This window comes from Pinus tabuliformis, chromosome 4_2 (genome assembly GCF_031772625.1).
Source record: "Pinus tabuliformis cultivar Carrire ecotype Pingquan chromosome 4_2, CPIR1, whole genome shotgun sequence".
NCBI classification, from domain to species: domain Eukaryota; kingdom Viridiplantae; phylum Streptophyta; class Pinopsida; order Pinales; family Pinaceae; genus Pinus; species Pinus tabuliformis.
Window position 1 is genome coordinate 306,203,341 of NC_142304.1, and position 22,170 is coordinate 306,225,510.

Genomic DNA, 22,170 nt, shown 5'->3' on the forward strand with positions numbered 1-22,170 from the left:
GATGATGGCAGCTAGTGATCAACAGCTAAAAGAAATGTACAGATCTATGCTAACTGATCATCTTTCAAAGAAAACCTCAAAGTCATCTTCAAATTGAGGTTATGTTCCCCCTGCATCATTGTTTTCAGTAGAAGCACTAACGAGACAATTCAAGAATGAAGAATTTGGCGAAGATCTACCATAGACATTGCTTGCTATGCATATGGCTATTAAAGAACTGAGGAAGACAGTAAAAGAAAATAAAAGACTATGCATAGAAAATCATAGAGATCTTTCTATCAAATTACTTCATGCAAATACAACTTCTACTTCATATTCTAAACCAGGTCCTGAAATGAAAGATTCAGATGATGAATCTGAAGCAGAAAGATCGGGTTTGAGTTGTCACTATGTAAACCAAGATGTAATGTACTGTGTCAAACTAAAGGTACAAATTGGAAATCACACAGAGTATTGGAAAGTTTTGATGGACACTGGATCTCGCCTAAACATTGTCAGTGATACAGTTGTTCCAGCACATCTAAGGAGGCCTACTGAGTGTCCAAAAGTGATAACTTCCAGTGGAACTATTCCTAAAAAGAATTAAGCAGATGTAAATATGTTTTTGACAGAAGCCATTGGAGTTCATCTTGCCTATCCAATAGTCCCGGGAATAGACTGTGCCATGTACCTTGGGAATCCCTTCTTCAAAAATTTTGAGAAGCATGGAGCCAAGCTAGATCGAGCATCAGGAAGGTATGGTTATTTTGTTAGCTTGGATGAAAAAGAAATTTTCTTTCCTTTTATTAATCCTAATTCTCCAAATAGAATATCTAGGATTGAAAGGATGGAACATCTCTTAGCCAAAATGGAGGTGAAGAAAGAAGTTCTAAAAGTAGAAGAACTTCTTAACAATGGAAAATACACCAAAGAAATTGCAGATATAACAACCAAATTCAGAGAATGTGGCTCTGATGACCCGAATGCATTCTGGCATATAAAGAAGCAAGAAGTAGAGCTGCCACTCAAGAAAGATTTTAATGGCAAGCTCAGAAGATCTAAAGCTGTTGCTATGAATGAAGAACAACTAAAGACATGCAAAGCAGAAATCAAAGATCTCTTAAAAAAGGGGTTAATTAGGAAAAGCAAGAGCCCTATAGCTTGCTTTTCATTTTATGTAAATAATCATGCTGAACAGGCCCGGGGTAAACCAAGACTAGTTGTTAATTATAAGCCCCTGAATTCTATTTTGGATTATGATGCTTATCCATTGCCCAAACCATCAAGCATTCTAGCACAGATTTCCAAATAAAAAATCTTTTCTAAATTCGATTTGAAGTCTGGATTCTGGCAGGTTGGGATCAAGGAAGAAGACAAATGGAAGACAACTTTCTCTGTTCCTGAAGGACGTTTTGAATGGAACATTATCCCATTCGGCCTGATCAATGCTCCATCCGCCTTCCAAAGAATTATGGATGAGACCTTTGAAGGTATGGATGAATTTCTAAAGAAGTATATAGATGATCTTCTGATTCATTCTGATAACATTCCTGAACATATCAAGCATCTAAAGATCTTCTATAAAAGAGTGAAAGAAATGGGAATAGTCCTATCTGCATCCAAGATGAAGCTTTTCAAAACCATGATAGATTTTCTTGGATACAATATTCAGTATGGTTCCTACAGTGTGATACAAAGGAGTCTCAATTTTGTTGATCATTTTCCTGATGAGATAACTGATAAAAATCAGTTACAGAGATTCCTAGGCAGTTTAAATTATATCTCAAAGTTCCTGAAACATTGTGCTCAGGAAAGAAAGTTGCTAAATAAACGTCTACAGAAAGATCCTATTCCCTGGAATAAAGATTGCACTGAAGCAGTCTGAAGAATTAAAGAAAGAGTGAGAAATATACAACCCCTTTCACCTATAAGAGAAGAATGGAAAAAGATCATAATGACAGATGCAAGCCATGCCGGCTGGGGTGCAGTTTTATGTCAGGAAAACCCCACAGATAAAAAGGCACTAGAAGTTTGTCAATACTCCTCCGGTCTTTGGGCTAAGAACCAGTTGAACTGGTCTAGCCTTAAAAAGGAGCTGCGAGTAGTATGCCTTGGCATTTCCAAGTTTAAAGACTTTGTCATTTACACACACTTTACAGTAAGAACAAACTGTCAAGCCCTGAAGTTTGCTATTCAGAAGTGTGATTTTGAAGACGCAGCCATGGTGCGCTGGGTAATGCAACTCAGCCAATATTCTTTTGATATCGAGTTTGTCAAAGGAGATAAAAATAACTTTGCTGACATGCTAAGTATAGAATTTCTTGAAGAACATTCAATGCATGCCTTATCCCTGAATTTTATCCGAAGAAATCAAGAAGAAGTAGAGATTGAAACATCCACTGGATGGGTTTCTTTCAGTTTACAGAAGAGTCTGTTTGACCATGAGGATAATTGGATCCCAATCAAAGAAGTCAGACAGAGAATTGGTATACCATACAAATGGACAGATCCACTTCAATATGAAATGAATGAAGAAGCTTTAGAGGCTCTTGATTATCTCAGACATATTGGAAGCATAGCCTATAGGCTAGAAAGAGATGAAGAAGATAGTACACGGATCACTAGTTGCCACATTACTCTAAGAAGATTCTGCAACTTTCTGGATCGAGACAACTTTGATGAAGAACGACAAGAACAGGCATTCTACACAGGTATGGGATTACAAAATTTTGTAACTAATTTGTTTTACTCTGTGCAGTTCTCCTTTTGGTATGAGCACATGCCAGTCGAAGATATGGAAGAAGAAGATCCACTTCCAGAATGGTTCTTAGATTGGTGGAAGATTTATGGATTATCTCCATTAATCTTAAAACCACATTCCTTCACCTTATTAAAGATTCCTAACTTCACTCCTTAGACACCATGCCTGACAGATGTCCTAAGAAAAACAATCAATGATCTTATAAATCTGAGTGATCTTGATTTTCTACAAGGAGTACGAAGATGTGGCCATATATGTTGGTTCGTAATAAATCACTACAAAGAAAGAATACTTTACACCAGCAATAATTCCAATTATGAATATTTTCATCAGCAGATAAGTCCAGAACACAATCCTTATCTTCATCTTAGCTACTTGGAATTACCAGATCGCCATGACATGAATATTTGGGAAACAGAGAAAGAGATATGGGTCCAGTACTATTCAAATTACTTGATTGAATGGTGGAATCTCCAACACTACAGCTGGCCTCAAGTAGATTACTACACCATGATGTAAAGTCTTTCCAACCGACAATGGAGTTGGACGGGTCTTGCATAGATTCCCCGATCAAGAATATCTACTGTGTAAATAATGAGATATGCAAATCTCATCTTTTCAGTCTTTCAAGGGTTCTCTTGTACGAATCTCCTCTTTGTAAACATAAAGTAAATCTGGTCCCCATATGCCTCTGGCTTTTCGTATCGGAATAGGGATGAGATAACATGAGTAGTCCGCTCATGCCCGGATTTGGTCCTTTTAAAGCATCTTGCTTTTGTCAGTCTGTACATCCTACTGTCAGCAGAAGCATCTTGCTATCTGTCAATCTTGTTGATGACTCATGAGATGCTTGAGTCCTATAAATAGATGAGACCTGAGGATGGAGGGGCATTCGGGTCTGAAGAGTTTAGAGTTCTTGTGAGTCTGGAGTCGAGTGATTTTTCCTGCTCTGCATCTGCGGACCATAGTGTCTGATCTGCTTGCATCACGAAAAGTTCACTCTGGTCTTATAGTATTGGTTTGGAAGCCTGCGCATCAGTGTGCTCGGCACTGGTGAGAACCTAAAGTGGCTGAACCATAGGAAAAGTCTGAAAGTCTGTCATAATATTTCTAAGGCAGAGTCTGTCCATCGCCAGGTAGCCTCCGGTAATACTTGTTCCCAGCGAACGGTATGAAGTCCGGTAAAAGCGACGACAGTCGATCTCTGTAAAGAAATAATCCTTCTGTAATATCTGAATCCTATTTCTGATAATATAAATCAAAGCCTCTGGCTATCTTCATTTACTACTTTCCACATCTGTGTTCCGCATCTGTGTTAATGATCCTGTTAATGGTATCAGAGAAATAACACAGGATCATTAACACAGATGCGGAAAGTAGTAAATGAAGATAGCCAGAGGCTTTCATTTATATTATCAGAAATAGGATTCAGATATTACAGAAGGATTATTTCTTTACAGAGATCGACTGTCGTCGCGTTTATTGGACTTCATACCATTCGCTGGGAACAAGTATTACTGGAGGCTACCTGGTGATGGACAGACTCTGCCTTAGAAATATTATGACAGACTTTCAGACTTTTCCTATGGTTCAGCCACTTTAGGTTCTCACCAGTGCCGAGCACACTGATGCGCAGGCTTCCAAACCAATACTGTAAGACCAGAGTGAACTTTTCGTGATGCAAGTAGATCAAACACTATGGTCCGCAGATGTAGAGCAAGAAAAATCACTCGAATCCAGACTCACAAAAACTCTAAACTCTTCAGACCCGAATGCCTCTCCATCCTCAGGTCTCATCTATTTATAGGACTCAAGCATCTCATGAGTCATCAACAAGATTGACAGATAGCAAGATGCTTCTGCTGACAGTAGGATGTACAGACTGACAAAAGCAAGATGCTTTAAAAGGACCAAATCCGGGCATGAGCGGACTACTCATGTTATCTCATCCCTATTCCGATACGGAAAGCCAGAGGCATATGGGGACCGGATTTACTTTATGTTTACACAGAGGAGATTCGTACAAGAGAACCCTCGAAAGACTGAAAAGATGAGATTTGCATATCTCATTATTTACACAGTAGATATTCTTGATCGGGGAATCTACGCAAGACCCGTCCAACTCCATTGTCGGTTGGAAAGACTTTACATCATGGTGTAGTAATCTACTTGAGGCCAGCTGTAGTGTTGGAGATTCCACCGTTCAATCAAGTAATTTGAATAGTACTGGACCCATATCTCTTTCTCTGTTTCCCAAATATTCGTGTCATGGGGATCTGGTAATTCCAAGTAGCTAAGATGAAGATAAGGATTGTGTTCTGGACTTATCTGCTGATGAAAATCTTCATAATTGGAATTATTGCTGGTGTAAAGTATTCTTTCTTTGTAGTGATTCATTACGAACCAGCGTATATGGCCACATCTTCGTACTCCTTGTAGAAAATCAAGATCACTCAGATTTACAAGATCATTGATTGTTTTTCTTAGGACATCTGTCAGGCATGGTGTCTGCGGAGTGAAGTTAGGAATCTTTAATAAGGTGAAGGAATGTGGTTTTAAGATTAATGGAGATAATCCATAAATCTTCCACCAATCTAAGAACCATTCTGGAAGTGGATCTTCTTCTTCCATATCTTCGACTGGCATGTGCTCATACCAAAAGGAGAACTGCACAGAGTAAAATAAATTAGTTACAAAATTTTGTAATCCCATACCTGTGTAGAATGCCTGTTCTTGTCGTTCTTCATCAAAGTTGTCTCGATCCAGAAAGTTGCAGAATCTTCTTAGAGTAATGTGGCAACTAGTGATCCGTGTACTATCTTCTTCATCTCTTTCTAGCCTATAGGCTATTCTTCCAATATGTATGAGATAATCAAGAGCCTCTAAAGCTTCTTCATTCATTTCATCTTGAAGTGGATCTGTCCATTTGTATGGTATACCAATTCTCTGTCTGACTTCTTTGATTGGGATCCAATTATCCTCATGGTCAAACAGACTCTTCTGTAAACTGAAAGAAACCCATCCAGTGGATGTTTCAATCTCTACTTCTTCTTGATTTCTTCAGATAAAATTCAGGGATAAGGCATGCATTGAATGTTCTTCAAGAAATTCTCTACTGAGCATGTTAGCAAAGCTATTTTTATCTCCTTTGACAAACTCAATATCAAAAGAATATTGGCTGAGTTGCATTACCCAACACACCATGGCTACGTCTTCAAACTCACACTTCTGAATAGCAAACTTCAGGGCTTGACAGTCTGTTCTTACTGTAAAGTGTGTGTAAATGACAAAGTCTTTAAACTTGGAAATGCCAAGGCATACTGCTCGCAGCTCCTTTTTAAGGCTAGACCAGTTCAACTGGTTCTTAGCCCAAAGACCGAAGGAGTATTGACAAACTTCTAGTGCCTTTTTATCTGTGGGGTTTTCCTGACATAAAACTGCACCCCAGCCGGCATGGCTTGCATCTGTCATTATGATCTTTTTCCATTCTTCTCTTATAGGTGAAAGGGGCTATATATTTCTCACTCTTTCTTTAATTCTTCGGACTGCTTCAGTGCAATCTTTATTCCAGGGAATAGGATCTTTCTGTAGACGTTTATTCAACAACTTTCTTTCTGAGCACAATGTTTTAGGAACTTTGAGATATAATTTAAACTGCCTAGGAATCTCTGTAACTAATTTTTATCAGTTATCTTAGCAGGAAAATGATCAACAAAATTGAGACTCCTTTGTATCACACTATAGGAACCATACTGAATATTGTATCCAAGAAAATCTATCATGGTTTTGAAAAGCTTCATCTTGGATGCAGAGAGGACTATTCCCATTTCTTTCACTCTTTTATAGAAGATCTTTAGATGCTTGATATGTTCAGGAATGTTATCAGAATGAATCAGAAGATCATCTATATACTTCTTTAGAAATTCATCCATACCTTCAAAGGTTTCATCCATAATTCTTTGGAAGGCGGATGGAGCATTGATCAGGCCGAATGGCATAATGTTCCATTCAAAATGTCCTTCAGGAACAGAGAAAGTTGTCTTCCATTTGTCTTCTTCTTTGATCCCAACCTGCCAGAATCCAGACTTCAAATCGAATTTAGAAAAGATTTTTGATTTGGAAATCTGTGCCAGAATGCTTGATGGTTTGGGCAATGGATAAGCATCATAATCCAAAATAGAATTCAGGGGCTTATAATTAACAACTAGTCTTGGTTTACCCCGGGCCTGTTCAGCATGATTATTTACATAAAATGCAAAGCAAGCTATAGGGCTCTTGCTTTTCCTAATTAACCCCTTTTTTAAGAGATCTTTGATTTCTGCTTTGCATGTCTTTAGTTGTTCTTCATTCATAGCAACAACTTTAGATCTTCTGAGCTTGCCATTAAAATCTTTCTTGAGTGGCAGCTCTACTTCTTGCTTCTTTATATGCCAGAATGCATTCGGATCATCAGAGCAACATTCTCTAAATTTGGCTGTTATATCTGCAATTTCTTTGGCATATTTTCCATTGTTAAGAAGTTCTTCTGCTTTTAGAACTTCTTTCTTCACCTCCATTTTGGCTAAGAGATGTTCCATCCTTTCAATCCTAGATATTCTATTTGGAGAATTAGGATTAATAAAAGGAAAGAAAATTTCTTTTTCATCCAAGCTAACAAAATAACCATACCTTCCTGATTCTTGAGCTAGCTTGGCTCCATGCTTCTCAAAATTTTTGAAGAAGGGAGTCCCAAGGTACATGGCACAGTCTATTCCCGGGACTATTGGACAGACAAGATGAACTCCAGTGGCTTCTGTCAAAAAGACATTTACATCTGCTTCATGCTTTGTAGGAATAGTTCCACTGGCAGTTATCACTTTTGGACACTCAGTTGGCCTCCTTAGATGTGCTGGAACAACTGTATCACTGACAATGTTTAGGCGAGATCCAGTGTCCATAAAAACTTTCCAATACTCTGTGTGATTTCCAATTTGTACCTTTAGTTTGACACAGTACATTACATCTTGGTTTACATAGTGACAACTCAAACCCGATCTTTCTGCTTTAGATTCATCATCTGAATCTTTCATTTTAGGACCTGGTTTAGAATATGAAGTAGAAGCTGTATTTGCGTGAAGTAATTTCACAAAAAGATCTCTATGATTTTCTATGCATAGTCTTTTATTTTCTTTTACTATTTTCCTCAGTTCTTTAATAGCCATATGCATAGCAGGCAATGTCTGTGGTAGATATTCACCAAATTCTTCATTTTTGAATTGTCTCGTTAGTGCTTCTGCTGAAAACAATGATGCAGGGGGAACATAACCTCAATTTGAAGATGACTTTGAGGTTTTCTTTGAAAGATGATCAGTTAGCATAGATCTGTACATTTCTTTTAGCTGCTGATCACTAGCTGCCATCATCTGAGTGAAAATATTTCTGCTAATCTCATCATATTCACTTTTCATCATACTTATCATATTGCACTTGCAAACATCAGGGTCACTACAGTTACAATCATTGCAATTTGTGCAATAGGGGTCTCTGCAGTATTCTTCATCTTCTGAGGAAGAGTCATTTGCAAAGTTCAATTCATTCTCTGATTCTGAATCAGAGGAGATTAGCTCATCACAATTGCTGGGAAGGTCAAAGTAATTTACTTTACCCTTTTTGTTCTTATAAGCAATTTTCTTTTTAGAGAACTCTTTCTTCTTCTCAGGACATTTATTAGCAGTGTGTCCTTTCTTCTGACAGTTGTAACAAATTACTTCTTTGGAAAACATTTCTGTTTTTCTGTATGGCTTTGGTTTTCTGTGTTGAAGCGGGGAATTCTTCTTGGGGAATCTCTTTTTCTTTCTTCTCACCCCTTCAGAATTGCCAGCTTTGCCCAAATGCCATTGTTTACATAGCTGTTGATAGCCATGCGGCTTCTTAGGATTAGTGGCGGCGCGTGCAATCTTCATCTGGGAGCAAAGTTCAACAATGACTGCCTTAACTGCTTGATGAATAATGCCAAATTTGTAGTCTCCAATTTTGCTAGGGAGTTTAGCTACAATTGCTGAAGAAACCCAGTTAGGTAGAGAGGCAACAAAAATCTCTTTCCATTTTGGTTCAAGAATTAAATCAGGAGAAAGAGTATGGAGACGATGCAGATATTCATTGAAATATTCATCAAAGTGCTGCATGTTGTGCAGTTTCATTGCAAGCAGAGTAATGACAGTTATATCATTGGTGATCTGAGGAAATCCAATGAAATTAACTGTGATGCCATAAATCAAACAGCCTATCATATTATTTACAGGGAGAGTAGTGACGGGGTCCATGTATGTAGTTCCATCTGCATTTAGAATGACTGATTGTTCCCATTGTGAAAGCAAAGTAGGTAACTTTAAAGTCTCAGCTTTAAGCCAAGAGTCTAATGTACCTTCGAAGCCAACTATTATTCTTCTTGTAGCATTTATTGGACCAATTTGATCTGCAAGATAAGTGCGATAACATACAAGCATAGAATGCAGAACAGACATTACTTCGGCTTCGATACAATTGTCAATGTTCCATGAATAAGTGGAACTTGCTGACCAATCCTTATGATATTCTGATTTCATTAAATCATGACGGTCAGGAGCAGGGTTCCAAGTAGAAGTCCAAGTAGATCTAGAGGTAGTAGCATGGACTTGCTGGTCAATGTCAGAAGTCTCCTTTTCTTCAGAAGGATCCAATTTTGAAATACCAAATTTTTCTTTATCTTGCTTAGAAAAATTATTTATGCAGCTTTCTAGTTCTTCAAGTTTAGGTGTATCATCTATCTTATTGATACTGGTAATTGCTGCATCTGATTTTTCTTCTTCTTCATCATGACTAGATGAAGCAAAGAACTCTGAAAAACTTCCTTTGAATTCTTTAGATTCTGCTTCTTCTTTCTTTGAACCAGGAGTGTCTTTAGGGACCGGCTTTGGAAGTGGTGTAAAGAAACTTGGATTAGCAAATAGAGAGTATGGATGAGAAGAAGTGGGAGGAGGAAAGTTTATAATGCTTGGAGTTTTGATTAAACTTTCCACAGAAGGAGAAATAGAATAAGGAACAGTAGTAACTGGATTGGAAAACAAAGTTGCAGATTTATAGCTTTCAGTATTTGGCTTCTTCTTTAAAGTAGCTAAATCTGAAGAAACAGTTTTCACATATCCTTTTATCAAATCTAGATTGTTATTGACTCTAACAATCTCTCGTCCATGAGTAATTGATACATCATGGATCTGCTTTTCTGTCTTTAAAGACAGCTTATCAAGACTCTGTGCTATAGTCTGATCATTTTCAGCCAAGGTCTTTACATGCTCATTTAAGTACATAGTATTGTAATCTTGCTTTTGCAAAATTCTATCCAGAAGTGCTTTCATTTCACTATTTTCTTTTTCCAAATTATCAAATTTAGCTTTATCAAATCTTTCCAAGCTAGATAGAGCAAGATTAGTCCAATTAGTAGCAGCTATCATATCTTTGGCTGAAGAATTTGGATCATCTAAATGGGAAGGAAAAAGTTTATACAATTTCCCATCTTGTCCTCTAATGACCAAATTTTTCCAAGGAGGAAAATCATTTTCATTTTCAAAAATATTTCCATCAAGGAGCTCCCATTTATGCTTTGCAAGGTTTCTTGATCTTATCATGTTTATTCTAAGATTAGAACAAACTTCTCTTACTAGTTCTTCTCCCTTTTGTCTGATATAAACCAAATTTCTAGGGGTGTTTGGTTTACTTATCATTTTCTGAACTTTTGGATCAAACTCTGGAATCCTTAGAGGAGAAGGAATTATTACAACATTTTCAGCCATTTTTTCATCAACAAAATTGTCTGGATCACTTAATCTTTTCTGCTTTGCTTGATTTCTGAAAGATTTCATCAAGGAATCTTCTACCTAATTAATTGAAGGATAATACCATTCATAGAATGATATCCACTAATTATTAATAGTCATCTAGGCTTTCCATGACTCACTATTTTTCTCATTAAATTTCCTGCGATCCTTTTTCTCTTGCAGCAACATTTCTTGCATATAGAGATGCTCTTTTTCATGAGTAAAAATATCCCAATGGAACATTTTCTTTTTCCAAGGATCAGCTAGGTCATAAGGGCCAATTCCTTTAATGATTTTCAGAAAAGAGAGGATTTCTTCATCGGACGGAATCACTACAGACTTTGGAATCTTGTATATAGGATGTCTTCTATATTCTGGAATTTGAGAAGAATGTACAAAGCCTAATCCTGAAGTAGAGGTTGGGCTGACTGACTGAACAAGCATTTCTTCACAAGGGTTGAAGAATGCAACTTTAGTATAACTCTTATCAGGACAAGCAGAGTTTTCAGCTGGTATAAACTTGATCATATTGATATGAAAGTCTTGAGATGACTTTCCATGAGGGTTAGGAGGATCATTTGAAAACTGACAATATGTCTTGGAACAGTGAGGATGATCACAAACTGAAGATAAGGCATTCTGAGAAGAAGAGGATGGATTGCTGAACATATTTTTTAAAGCTTCAAAAACAGCAGGGTCAATGACAATCTGCTGAGGACTTTGTACAGAAGGAATGATATTTGAAGGATTTTTATTTACAGTAGGAATAGAAGTGACAACAGTGTCAGAAGGATTTGATCTGGGAAATCTTGTGACAACTTTGTCATCCATCTCGGTTATTACGGATTGAGCAACATGTACTGTCCTTTTTGCAGGTTTTTTCCAGTTAGTAACCCAATCATCTGGAGGACACAGACGTTTTCTTGAAACAGAGACTGGGGCAAATGGGTTACAGGATGAATCATACTGAATAAGAGTAACTTTTCCATCATCCTTGTTTGGAGTATGCAGGACTGCAAGAATAGTTGTATTGTAAAACCGAACACAAGTAATATAAAATATGGCTAGATTTTTGGATTTAGACTTAAAATTCTCATAGCCTTGAGTCTGTATACCAAGAGTCAGACATTGTAGAATATTTACATCATCAAGTGCAACAGAAAAATCTGGAAAAGCATCATACTGTACAGGGCCATCGGAAAAACTTGTTTCTATTCCTCCTATCAAGGCTTGTGTAAAGGATGACCATCTATTATCAAAGAGGGCTGAGAAGACATAGGCTTTTTGGCCTTTTCGATGGAGTGCATTCAGACCGACTCTCACCATCCCTAGATGGGCATACTGATAACCTGCCTTGCGGGCTGCTTGTATATGGCGGATTTCAAACATGGGAATTGTCATCATAGTATTGAGACTTAACTCAGTTTTTACAGGTATTTCTCTTTATATTCCTAAATGGATTCTGCAAGGTCCTCTGCATTTATGGGACGATTTGGTTCCACCAGCTAGTCCGTTGCCCCAAACCTCTTAATTTCCTTTGTTGCATTTTTTTTTTCATAGTGCTTAGAAGCATTTGATTTCAATTTACATAAGCTTTTCTTTTCATGATTGATTTCATTTCTGCAAGATCGATACAAGCATGCTGGCAGTCCAAGCATGATGCCTATACTAGTGCATTTCTGATTCTGCAAATTGATTCCATTGGTTCAATTTTGCAAGTCTTTTATTCCTTTCTTTTTTCAAGAGTTATTTTATTCCTTCATGGAAGATTGATGTTTGTTTCTAAAACTAAATGCATTATTAATATCTGAGATTTCACTTAAGATTTAATTGTGCTGCATATGGAACAAACACTGTAGTAACTTACAGGTATGTGTTTGCACTGAACACTTTCGAAGAAAGGATTGAATTTCATGATTAATTATTGAAGAACCTTTAGAGTTAAAACATTAAAAAGAATATCTAGATTACATGCACAACTATCTCAGGAAAATCATGTTTACATAACTAGATAACAATGGTTTCATCGGATTGATTGGAAAGAATTTTCCTTATGATTTATTTCATTCTTTTCATCTTTGTAACATAGCAGTAATTTGTAAGAGGTTTTGCATTCCTTATTTCGTGAATCACTTTATTTTGAATGGAGCCAACATTACTTTTTCCCCTAGACAACTGAGGAAGACTTATTGCAGGAGTCAACTCAACCCAGAAGAGGAGCCAGAAGTAGATTCCTAGAGTGTGTTTACTTTACTTTTGAAAAGTCATGTTCCTTTTTCTTGAATGATGCTTCTTTTGAATTTCTTGCAAAATAATGGTTTTTATTCGATAGGTCCCTGAGGTCGTATTCTGGCATATATTGTGCTACGCCTCTAAGTCTTATGACCCTGAATTGACAAATTAAATGTTGGTGTAAATATTGCATTTATACTGCCTGACAATAAACATCCATCATTAAGATAATCCATAATCATGATCGTATGGAGTAACCTAAAGTAACCAAGCTATTTCAATGACTATTTTTCTAAGTGGTAGTAATACTAAGCGGTAATGGAAATGGCGGTAATTCTAGGTGGTAATGATTCAGTCAATCAAATGATATCTATCTTTTGCTCTTCTTCTATATTATGCAGAATGAAGTAAACTTCTACATTTTAATTGCTACAACCAATTATTTAACCTCATAGCATTCATCGCACCTTGATAGGTCTTGATGTATAGGAATCCACTTTAAATAGAGGCTAGTAAGATGTGTTATTGAAACCTAATCTCTCTCTCTCTCTCTCTCTCTCTCTCTCTTCTTTATCCATTGAGAGCCATCGTCCATATTATAGCCAATGAGCTCCTCAAAGGGTCTTGTTCTCTAGCGTTGGCATTAATATTGTTATAGTCTCGGAGATGTTGGAGACTTGTGCCTCCACTGTTGCAATCTCTCTTCTGAGTCATTCCTTTGACTATCACTTTAATTGTTTGACATTTCTTAGATTTGAGATTGTTTCCTTGTCTAGCTTGTGCCAATCTTTGGATCTTGCAATATTCAAGAGAACCTCCAAAGAAAACCACTATGTTACCTATTTGATCTGGATACTTTTATGGTTATATCACTGATTAGGTACTCCAGATTCCAGAAAGAGGATGATGCTGAGAGGGATTTCCTAGGTGACTCTGGGAGCAACCCGGAGGTGGTCAAGTGAAGTTCTTCAAAATTAAAAACTTGAAGAGAAAAAAACTGGTGATGTATATCTGGTTTCTCAACTTGGGTTGTAAGGAAAATCTTGGAAGACAATGGGTAACTTTTTGTGGCTTAATAAAATTAGGTTGTCTTGCCACAGAATAAGACCACTCCCTGTAGGTGATGGTTATGTAGTAATATCTCAACTGTTAGAAAGTTATATATTAAAGAGGAATGGAACACATAAAATATATTGCAGAAATATAAACATGGAAAATGCATAAAACAAGAGAGACACAGACATACTTGGTTCACCAAATTTGCTACGTCCATGGAGAAACAGCCAGTCCTTCCTTTTATATTATCTAGCAAAATGGAGAGATACAACCTACAACAGATATATGTAATTCCCTCTTCGCTCTCACACAATCTCCTCTCTCTTCCTCACTCAGAATACACATCTACATAGATGCAATATAATTCCCTCATAAATAGCAAGGGGTTGCCTTCTAGGGAAAAAAGCCCCAAAATTAAATATAACTTCTACTATTACATTTCTTTCTAATGAATGGCCCATATTGACTGTGAAATTACAACATTTTAAAAGGAAATTTTACATCTGTTTTTAGCTTCGGGACCCCCCTAGACCCCCTCGCAGTGCACATTTATAGACGGTGTTGCTGCCACATTACGAACTAGAGTCCAATGTGGAAATAACTTTGACTAAAGAAGATAATCAGGCTCCACACCCAACATCAACCTTATCTTTATAATGGATCACAGAAAGAATCAATTCTAAATATAGGACATGATTTGATGAATTTGGAGATCTAGAGTTAAAGAAAAAATTGTGGTGATGTTTGGATGGGTGCTAATTTGCAGGGTTTTCCATTTTTATAATTTTCTTAGTTGTGCTTTCTAGCATTCTGCCTAGTTGCTTGCCTATTTCCTTAGCATTTTAACTTATTCGATGTCTATCTTTGTACCATTTCTTGCCCCATTTGAAATGTCATCCTTATTTGGTAGGTATTTTTTTCAATATAGTGTGAATATTTTTCTATCACACTACTTTTGTGGCACTTGTCTATGCAAATACCTTGTAAGGACCATTCATCAAGGTCTTGATGAAATGAAATGATTATCAATGATTACCAACTAATGGTACCTACACAAGATTTACTATAACAATTCTATAATTTTCTTGTGTTAATAATTCTACAACATTGTAACCTCATGAACTAGTCTCCCCTGTTCTCTTAGCTGATGCTATAAGCACTTATTGTTGTTGTCAAAGCTTGTACTCTCTAGTCCCATTGAGATATTTTGGTTATTTGTGGACATTGATCTATTTTCATTTCACTTTTTCAATTTTTTTTGACTACTATGCATTTCTTTGGCCAACGCCTTCTTTCTTTCCTATGATTTTTCTACTTTTTAGGGCTTGTTTTCTTGAAGTAGTAATGAGATCATGTTCTGGTTTTGAGATTTCATCTAGTTTTTTATTTTTTGTCAATTGTTGTAGTTTCATTCATCTCATTTAAATAATCTATATTGAATGATTGATCCCACTTTTTATTATTTTAAATGGTATTGAGGAATGCACCTCAAGTACTTTCTACCTTGAAAGAAGTGAGCTTGTGTGTGCACTTTTTGGGCTTGTTGATTTATTTCGTGTTCATGTGCCATTTGTTATGGAGATATTGTGTGTTTTTGTATAAAAAGGATTGCAAAGAATTCTTAGAGATGAAAATTTTCTCTGTATTGTTGAGTCCCACTAATTTGTTTTGTTTATAGATTGTGTGTTTTTCATTGATGGCTTCACTCTCTACTAGATCAAATTTTGATCTTCGTGTGTTTTTTTGATAATATTGTAGAAACTTAAAATAAAAATTAGATTCATATGATTTGCACAATTTTCTTTTGAATTGTGGTTTTTAGTTTTTGTTGAAGGCATGAAGTGGCATTATCAGAGGAATTTTTTAATCATAAGAAAATATGGAAGGGAAATAATATATTTCTATGCCTTGGTAAATTTGTTTGCTTGTAATTTCTTAATGAAGTAATTGGGTTTAATGCAATGCTTATTGCTTTTGCTAAAATTTCTACCATTTTTTCAGTTTTAGTAGCAAGTTATTCAGAAGGTATCAAGCCAGTAATATTATAATCTAAGAAAGCATTGAAACATTTAAATAAGATGAGAGATGAATGGAATGAGGATTTGTGTCTTAGAATTGGGGTTGGTCAGGGAGGTTTCTCTGACTTGTCATATATTATGGATTTTGAACAAAAATATAATACAAGGCCAAATGATTCAGTTATTGACTGAGATGGATTTAGAATTGGTGTGTTGTTTCTATTTTATGTTCATTATGTATTTTCTCTTTGATTTTGTGTTTTTTGAGTTATTGTTGGAGGAGAAAGCAAATTCTCTATTATTTTGTCCATGTTTCATGTATTTCAAGTTGGAATATTTAGTAACTCTCAATGTCTAAAGACCTAGAAATGAATTATGTGGCTTATTTAACCTATATTTCTGAACTTAAATGTACAATATAATATCTGTGGCAAATGGCCAAAGAAAAATTTAGACAACTTTGAGCCCAATTACGCATGCAGTTAGTGAAGTGTATGAACTTGTGTAGTTGTGGTATGATCACTTGCAAGGTCTTTGTACCATGTGAAAGATTGACCATTCTCTTGCTACTGAAATTTACTCAAGGCTTGGATAGGTTATATGAGGTATTGTGGAAGTTTAGGGCCTATCACTTTAGTAGGAATTTATTAATATGATAAATGAGATGGCCCGTAGGTGGATAAGTGAATGAAGTTTGATAAATATCATGACTTATGCCTTGGGGGTGTTATCATTGCAGCTTTCTATAAGGCTATAATCCTATCTTAGCAAGGAAAAAGATAACTGACCATTTTCTTTCAGTGATCGACAATGCTACCAAGATTGGATGTCTATACTAGGACCATTAGGATCTGAGAAATCTATTCTTTGACAAATATTTATAATCATTATCTTATATCCCTTCCTTTTCTGACAAAATATGAAGTTTTTTTAGCAACTCCATTAATTCCACTACAAAATCAATTAGAGTAAAAGTTCTTGTTATCAGATGTTCACAGTATTTTTCTTTGAAGACATGTTTGCCTCATGATTATGGGAAAGAAATATGCACAACTAAATTTGACACAATTTTACCCTAAGATAACCTTGTAGCTTCTGACCTCATATTCTTGTTTCACTATAGCCTTATATGATGCTTTCTATTTATGCAAAGATACTCAATCCACATTTTATTGTATATGAATTCCACTACACATATATGTTTTAATATTGTTGTTGGCCAATGCTATTTTTGTATAAATTGAACTTCTAGTACTTGTATTTTTATTTTTCTTTTTATAGGAAATGACTAAGATTTATGTTACAGAATAACAAAAATCATCAAGAACAAGAGCTTCTTTCAGAAGAGATGGTGATATTTTCTTGATACAAGAATCTTGGTACCTAGGTTTACATGTAACATGAACTGATAATAAAATTTTTAGCATTATTTTCACCCAAGTTCAACATATTTCTTTTGACAAAATGTTTTGAACCAATTCTGATGAGCACTTGCAGTCAATGAAATTTTGTGTTGTTTCAATTTTTGGGTTGGACATATAAGTGCATGTTTCCAACACACTTGGCTTTAATGGTTATTGCATCATTCACCCTACAGGACACAAATAACAATAATATTGGTGGTTTCAGTCTTGTAATCTAGGGAAGGTTAGGGTTACATTAGTTATTATTATATTACTAATTTCCTAAGATAGGTAAGGCCATTGGGTATAACTTAATAGGGTCCATATGCATATTTTCTATCCGAAGTCTCATTATGTCTACCCCATTGTTTTTCATTTGGTTCATCTTGAAGGATCCATTTTTATTTGGAGCATATATTCCATGATTTAATGTTGTTCCATTAGGGAGGGTAACAATCACAAGACAACCAAGCTTATGAGGTGTAACCCTTCTAGGTGGACATTCAACATAAGGTGTAATTCCTAGGTGGACATTCAACTTAACCCATACATATTCTCGATAACATTTAAAGTAAACAACTCCAATTTCTATGCAAAAGAGGACAACCTTGTTGCTATACATGCCTTAAAGCACATAATAAGTATGGGATATGATAGTAAATGTTAGATTGTACCTCGAATTATCTTCTTTTTGTCCGGGACACTGGTGACCAAATATGGGCATTTCAACTGAACAGTGAGGGCCCACTTATTCAGTAGTTTGGTGCATTAATTATGAGGGAGTAATCAGTATTTTAATCATGGATTGATGTTAATATTCAATAATCTGTTCTCAATAATTTTCATGTTTGCTTGTGTCAGAGAGTTTGCATGTTTTTTCTTAGTTAAGTGAAAGAGGGTGCATGCAGTTGCATGTTTTAATTTCAACTTTCAGTTATATCAAGTAGTTTTTTAATTTGTAGCTCAAGTTTTAAGTTCAACTAGGTGCATGATGTATAATATGTAGGTCACATGCTTGCATGTTTAAGATCATATTTAGTGTAGAATTGTTGTCTTAGAACTTAGTTGCATGTGTTAGTTTCAAATTTCAGTTATATTAAGTAGTTTTCTAATTTTTAGCTCAAGTATAAGTTCAGTTAGGTGAATGTAGTCTAATAGGTAGGGCATATGCTTGCATGCCTAGATCATCTTCAGTTGAGGTGTTGTTTTGAACATGTCATTGTACCTAATCTTCTTCTTAGTCTATAAAAGAGAAGGCACAAATATTGGTTTACTCATTCAGTTTTTGATCAGTGAACAGTGAATTAGGTGGCTATTGTTTCCCTATAGTAGATTTCATTTCAGAATTAATGATCAAGTAGTAACAGGTTTTGACAGTCCATGTACTAAGATTATGTTTTTACATTAGCTATGATTTAGCAAGTATGCTTTAATTCTGTTATTTTCCTGCTTAATAACAATGATGTGATTTAGGACAGACCTGTGTGTTTTCACTATAAGTTATCTGCATTATGTATTTGTTGACTTTAGCATTATTCAAACAATTTTTCTAGGTGGCTTTAAGGTTTCAGCTATCTAGTACTTTAGGAATTATTTTAATGCAAAACCTGGTTACCATGTTTTATAAAATGTAACATTGAATTAAAGCATATATTTTGAAATCTTCTTGTTTTTGTGTATGGAGAGGCAAGTGTTTGTAGTAGAGAGCTATTGGAAGGTTTTAGTGGGTAATATGTCTAACCTTTTGTGATTGAAGTAGAATTGTGTCAGTGATTGGCACATGGAATTTACAATAGTTGTGGGGCATAGAAACCCTAGTTGATTTAGTGATTGTAGATTATGGCTTGCTTGAAGGAGTTGCAGTAATGGCCAATGCTAATATTTGAGAGGGTCACTTGTTAGAGGCAACCTTCGAATTTGTGTTGTGGAAGTCGAGACTGCAGAATCTCCTAGAAATGGTAGGTTTATCATACCTTGTGGAGAAGGTGGTTGAACTGCCCAATGCAAACACATCCAAAATATCTAGCAGAGCACAACAAGAGGGCAATGAATGTGAAGCAAATCCTGTTGGATTTGGTGGGATCATTTGATCCCTCATATTTTTTGGAAAAACACTGCCAAGGAGATGTATGGTTCCTTGGGAACCTTGTACTAGAGTTTGAACGTATTTAGGAAGATGCCTTTGAAGAATAAGCTCACCTTAATGAGTAAAAGAGATATAGTAGCAAGTTATCTCATGAAGATAACAAAGTTGAGAGATAAAATTGTTTCCATTGGGGACACAATTGAGGATGTACTTTAGTATAGATTAATTTGAATGTTTTTAGTCACCATGGGACAAATTTTTCCAAGTTATCTGTGGCCATGAGAACCTACTTAACTTCAAGAAGTTGTGGGATGCTTTCATTGGAGAGGATATGAGACTAGAGCAAGTCTCAAACAGTGATGAGGATGATGTAAACCTAACTTTTGTTGAGAAATGTAGCTTGAGTAGGAACTTCTTGCACAGGTTCAGTATGAATGTGTATGAAGTGGTTCAAGACATTTCTTTGGTGACCACATTGGAATCACTTGAAAAATAAAAATAAAAAATGATTTTTTGTAATTCAACTACTTTTAGGAATTTAAATGAAGAGTTCTAGAAGTTCTAGAACATTATTGACACAAATTAGGATTTAATATTAGTCATACATTTCATGATTGAGATGGATATAAGGTAGGATTGAGGAGGTTAGTTTCTATAATTAAGCATATTAATTATCCTCTCTCAAAGCATAAAGAGGACAAGATAGGAGAGATCTTGTACATGATAAGAGAGCAAGAAAACTGAAGGAAGAGTGCATTTTAAAGAAAAGAAGAAAAGTTTTTTAAGAGAGAGTAGCAAGTGGAGTAGGCTGTAAACTCTGTATCATTGTTGTAGTTTTTTGTTTTTCATGCACAAGCCATACATTCTTAAATCTGGCCATAGTGTGTATTTTTGGAGCGTGCTTTAGTGATTGATAGGGAGAAAGAGTGATTTGTTGTCCAAGAAAGGAAGAAATATAGCATACATTAATGTTGTAGTTGTAGTATACCTCTTTTTATTTCTGGGTATATCTCTATTTTCATATATTTGTAGGTCATATCTATTACAGATTCAATTATGTCAGAGATTGATGATTGGGTTTTAGTGAATGGTTCATTCAATCATGTCAGAGATTGATGATTTGGTTTCAATGATTGATTGATTTGGATGTGTCAGAGATTGATGACTATGTTACAGTGATGAGTTAAAGTTTGATTATTGATATTGAGCTTAAATGTTGATAATGGGTCTAGTCTGAAAATTTGATGAAACATAGCCTACAAGTTATGATGTGATGAGGTAGGTGGATCCAGTGTGAAAATTTATGAAACATGGTCCATGGATGATGCTAAGGGTTGGAGCCTTTAGTGAGGAATTTGAATCTTCCTACCACTAGTATTTTATGATCATATTAGAGGGTTGGAGCTACCTTCCAGTAGCAGTCGAAGAACGAGTGACGGTTGTATCCTTCTGCAGGTTGGTACCTGGGTAGTGGCACAAGTTTACACCAGTACAAGAACCAAGGAGTTGGAGATCCCTTCCAGTAGGAGTTGGAGAACAAACAAATGTTGTATCCTTCTGTAGGTGGGTTCCTGCATATTGGTATGAGTTTGCACCAGTACAAGATTGTAAAAAACTTTCTCTTTATATTAAAAAGAAGATAAAGATGACAATAACAGGTGGTTTTTTCCCACATTTGGTTTCCACCTTAAATCTTGGTTTTCATGTGTGTTGCTTATGTGTGATGGTTATTTTGTTCTTACAACACATGGTTTCTATTTATCTAATGTTTAATAATTTATTGATGCACTGGATCAAGACCAACATATGATCAATTTATTGAATCATAAGTTCACTAGATGTACGCTAGTTGTCTTAAGAACAATCGTGTACACACTAGTGTTCCTTTAACTAAAGTCACATATAGAAATCTAAATATGAAATGTAAAAGTTTATTGCTGGGAAAAATATTGATTCACACCCTCTCTCCCTTCAGTATTTTTCCCAACAATTGGTATCATAGCAGGTCCTTTGGCAAAAGCTTGATCACTTGAAGGAGATCTGTCAAGACAATGTGAAAGAAACAAAAGAAGAAAACACCTCAAAAGAAGAAGACATCTCAAAGAAACAATGACAATGTTAGAGATGATTGGCTATTAGGTGGAAGCACATATTCAGATTCCGAATCAACTTAGAATGAAGATGAACAAGAAAAATAATTATCAGGTACTGGGTTTTGGTCCTCTAATGACACTTTTCTTTATTCATGCTATATTGAAGATAATGAATGTGTCAATGAAACAACTGAATTTTCTCTTATGATTGAAAGTGAAAGAAATATAATATAGGTATAAGTTAAAAGGCTCATTGATAAATTAGAGATCAACAAGATCATTTGATAAAAGGGAATGTTACCTACAAAGAAGAGGTTACTAGGTTAAAAACTCAGTTGGAGGAAGGAAACAAAATAAGGAAGCTGTACAAGAAAAAGGAAGATCAATGTTTGATCCAAATGGATCCTAGAAAAACCTCTAAGTCTTCAAACACTCGAAACTATCGCATGAGAAGAAATTTTCAAAAAGTTGGATTACACTATCGAAAGGCAAAAACATGAAGGAAACATTGAAAACCAGGCTTATTGGCGGTTAAAGCAACTTTGAATCGGAGCCGTCGGATCTGGCCGATAAACAGTCCAGATCCGATCGGTGAATCACAATCGGTGATGGCAAAGGGAGGCTATCGGCGGGGACCACAAGGAATACGCGACAACGATTAGTAGATTCAACGAGGACTGTTGATCAAGTGCGCAGATCGACGACCCACG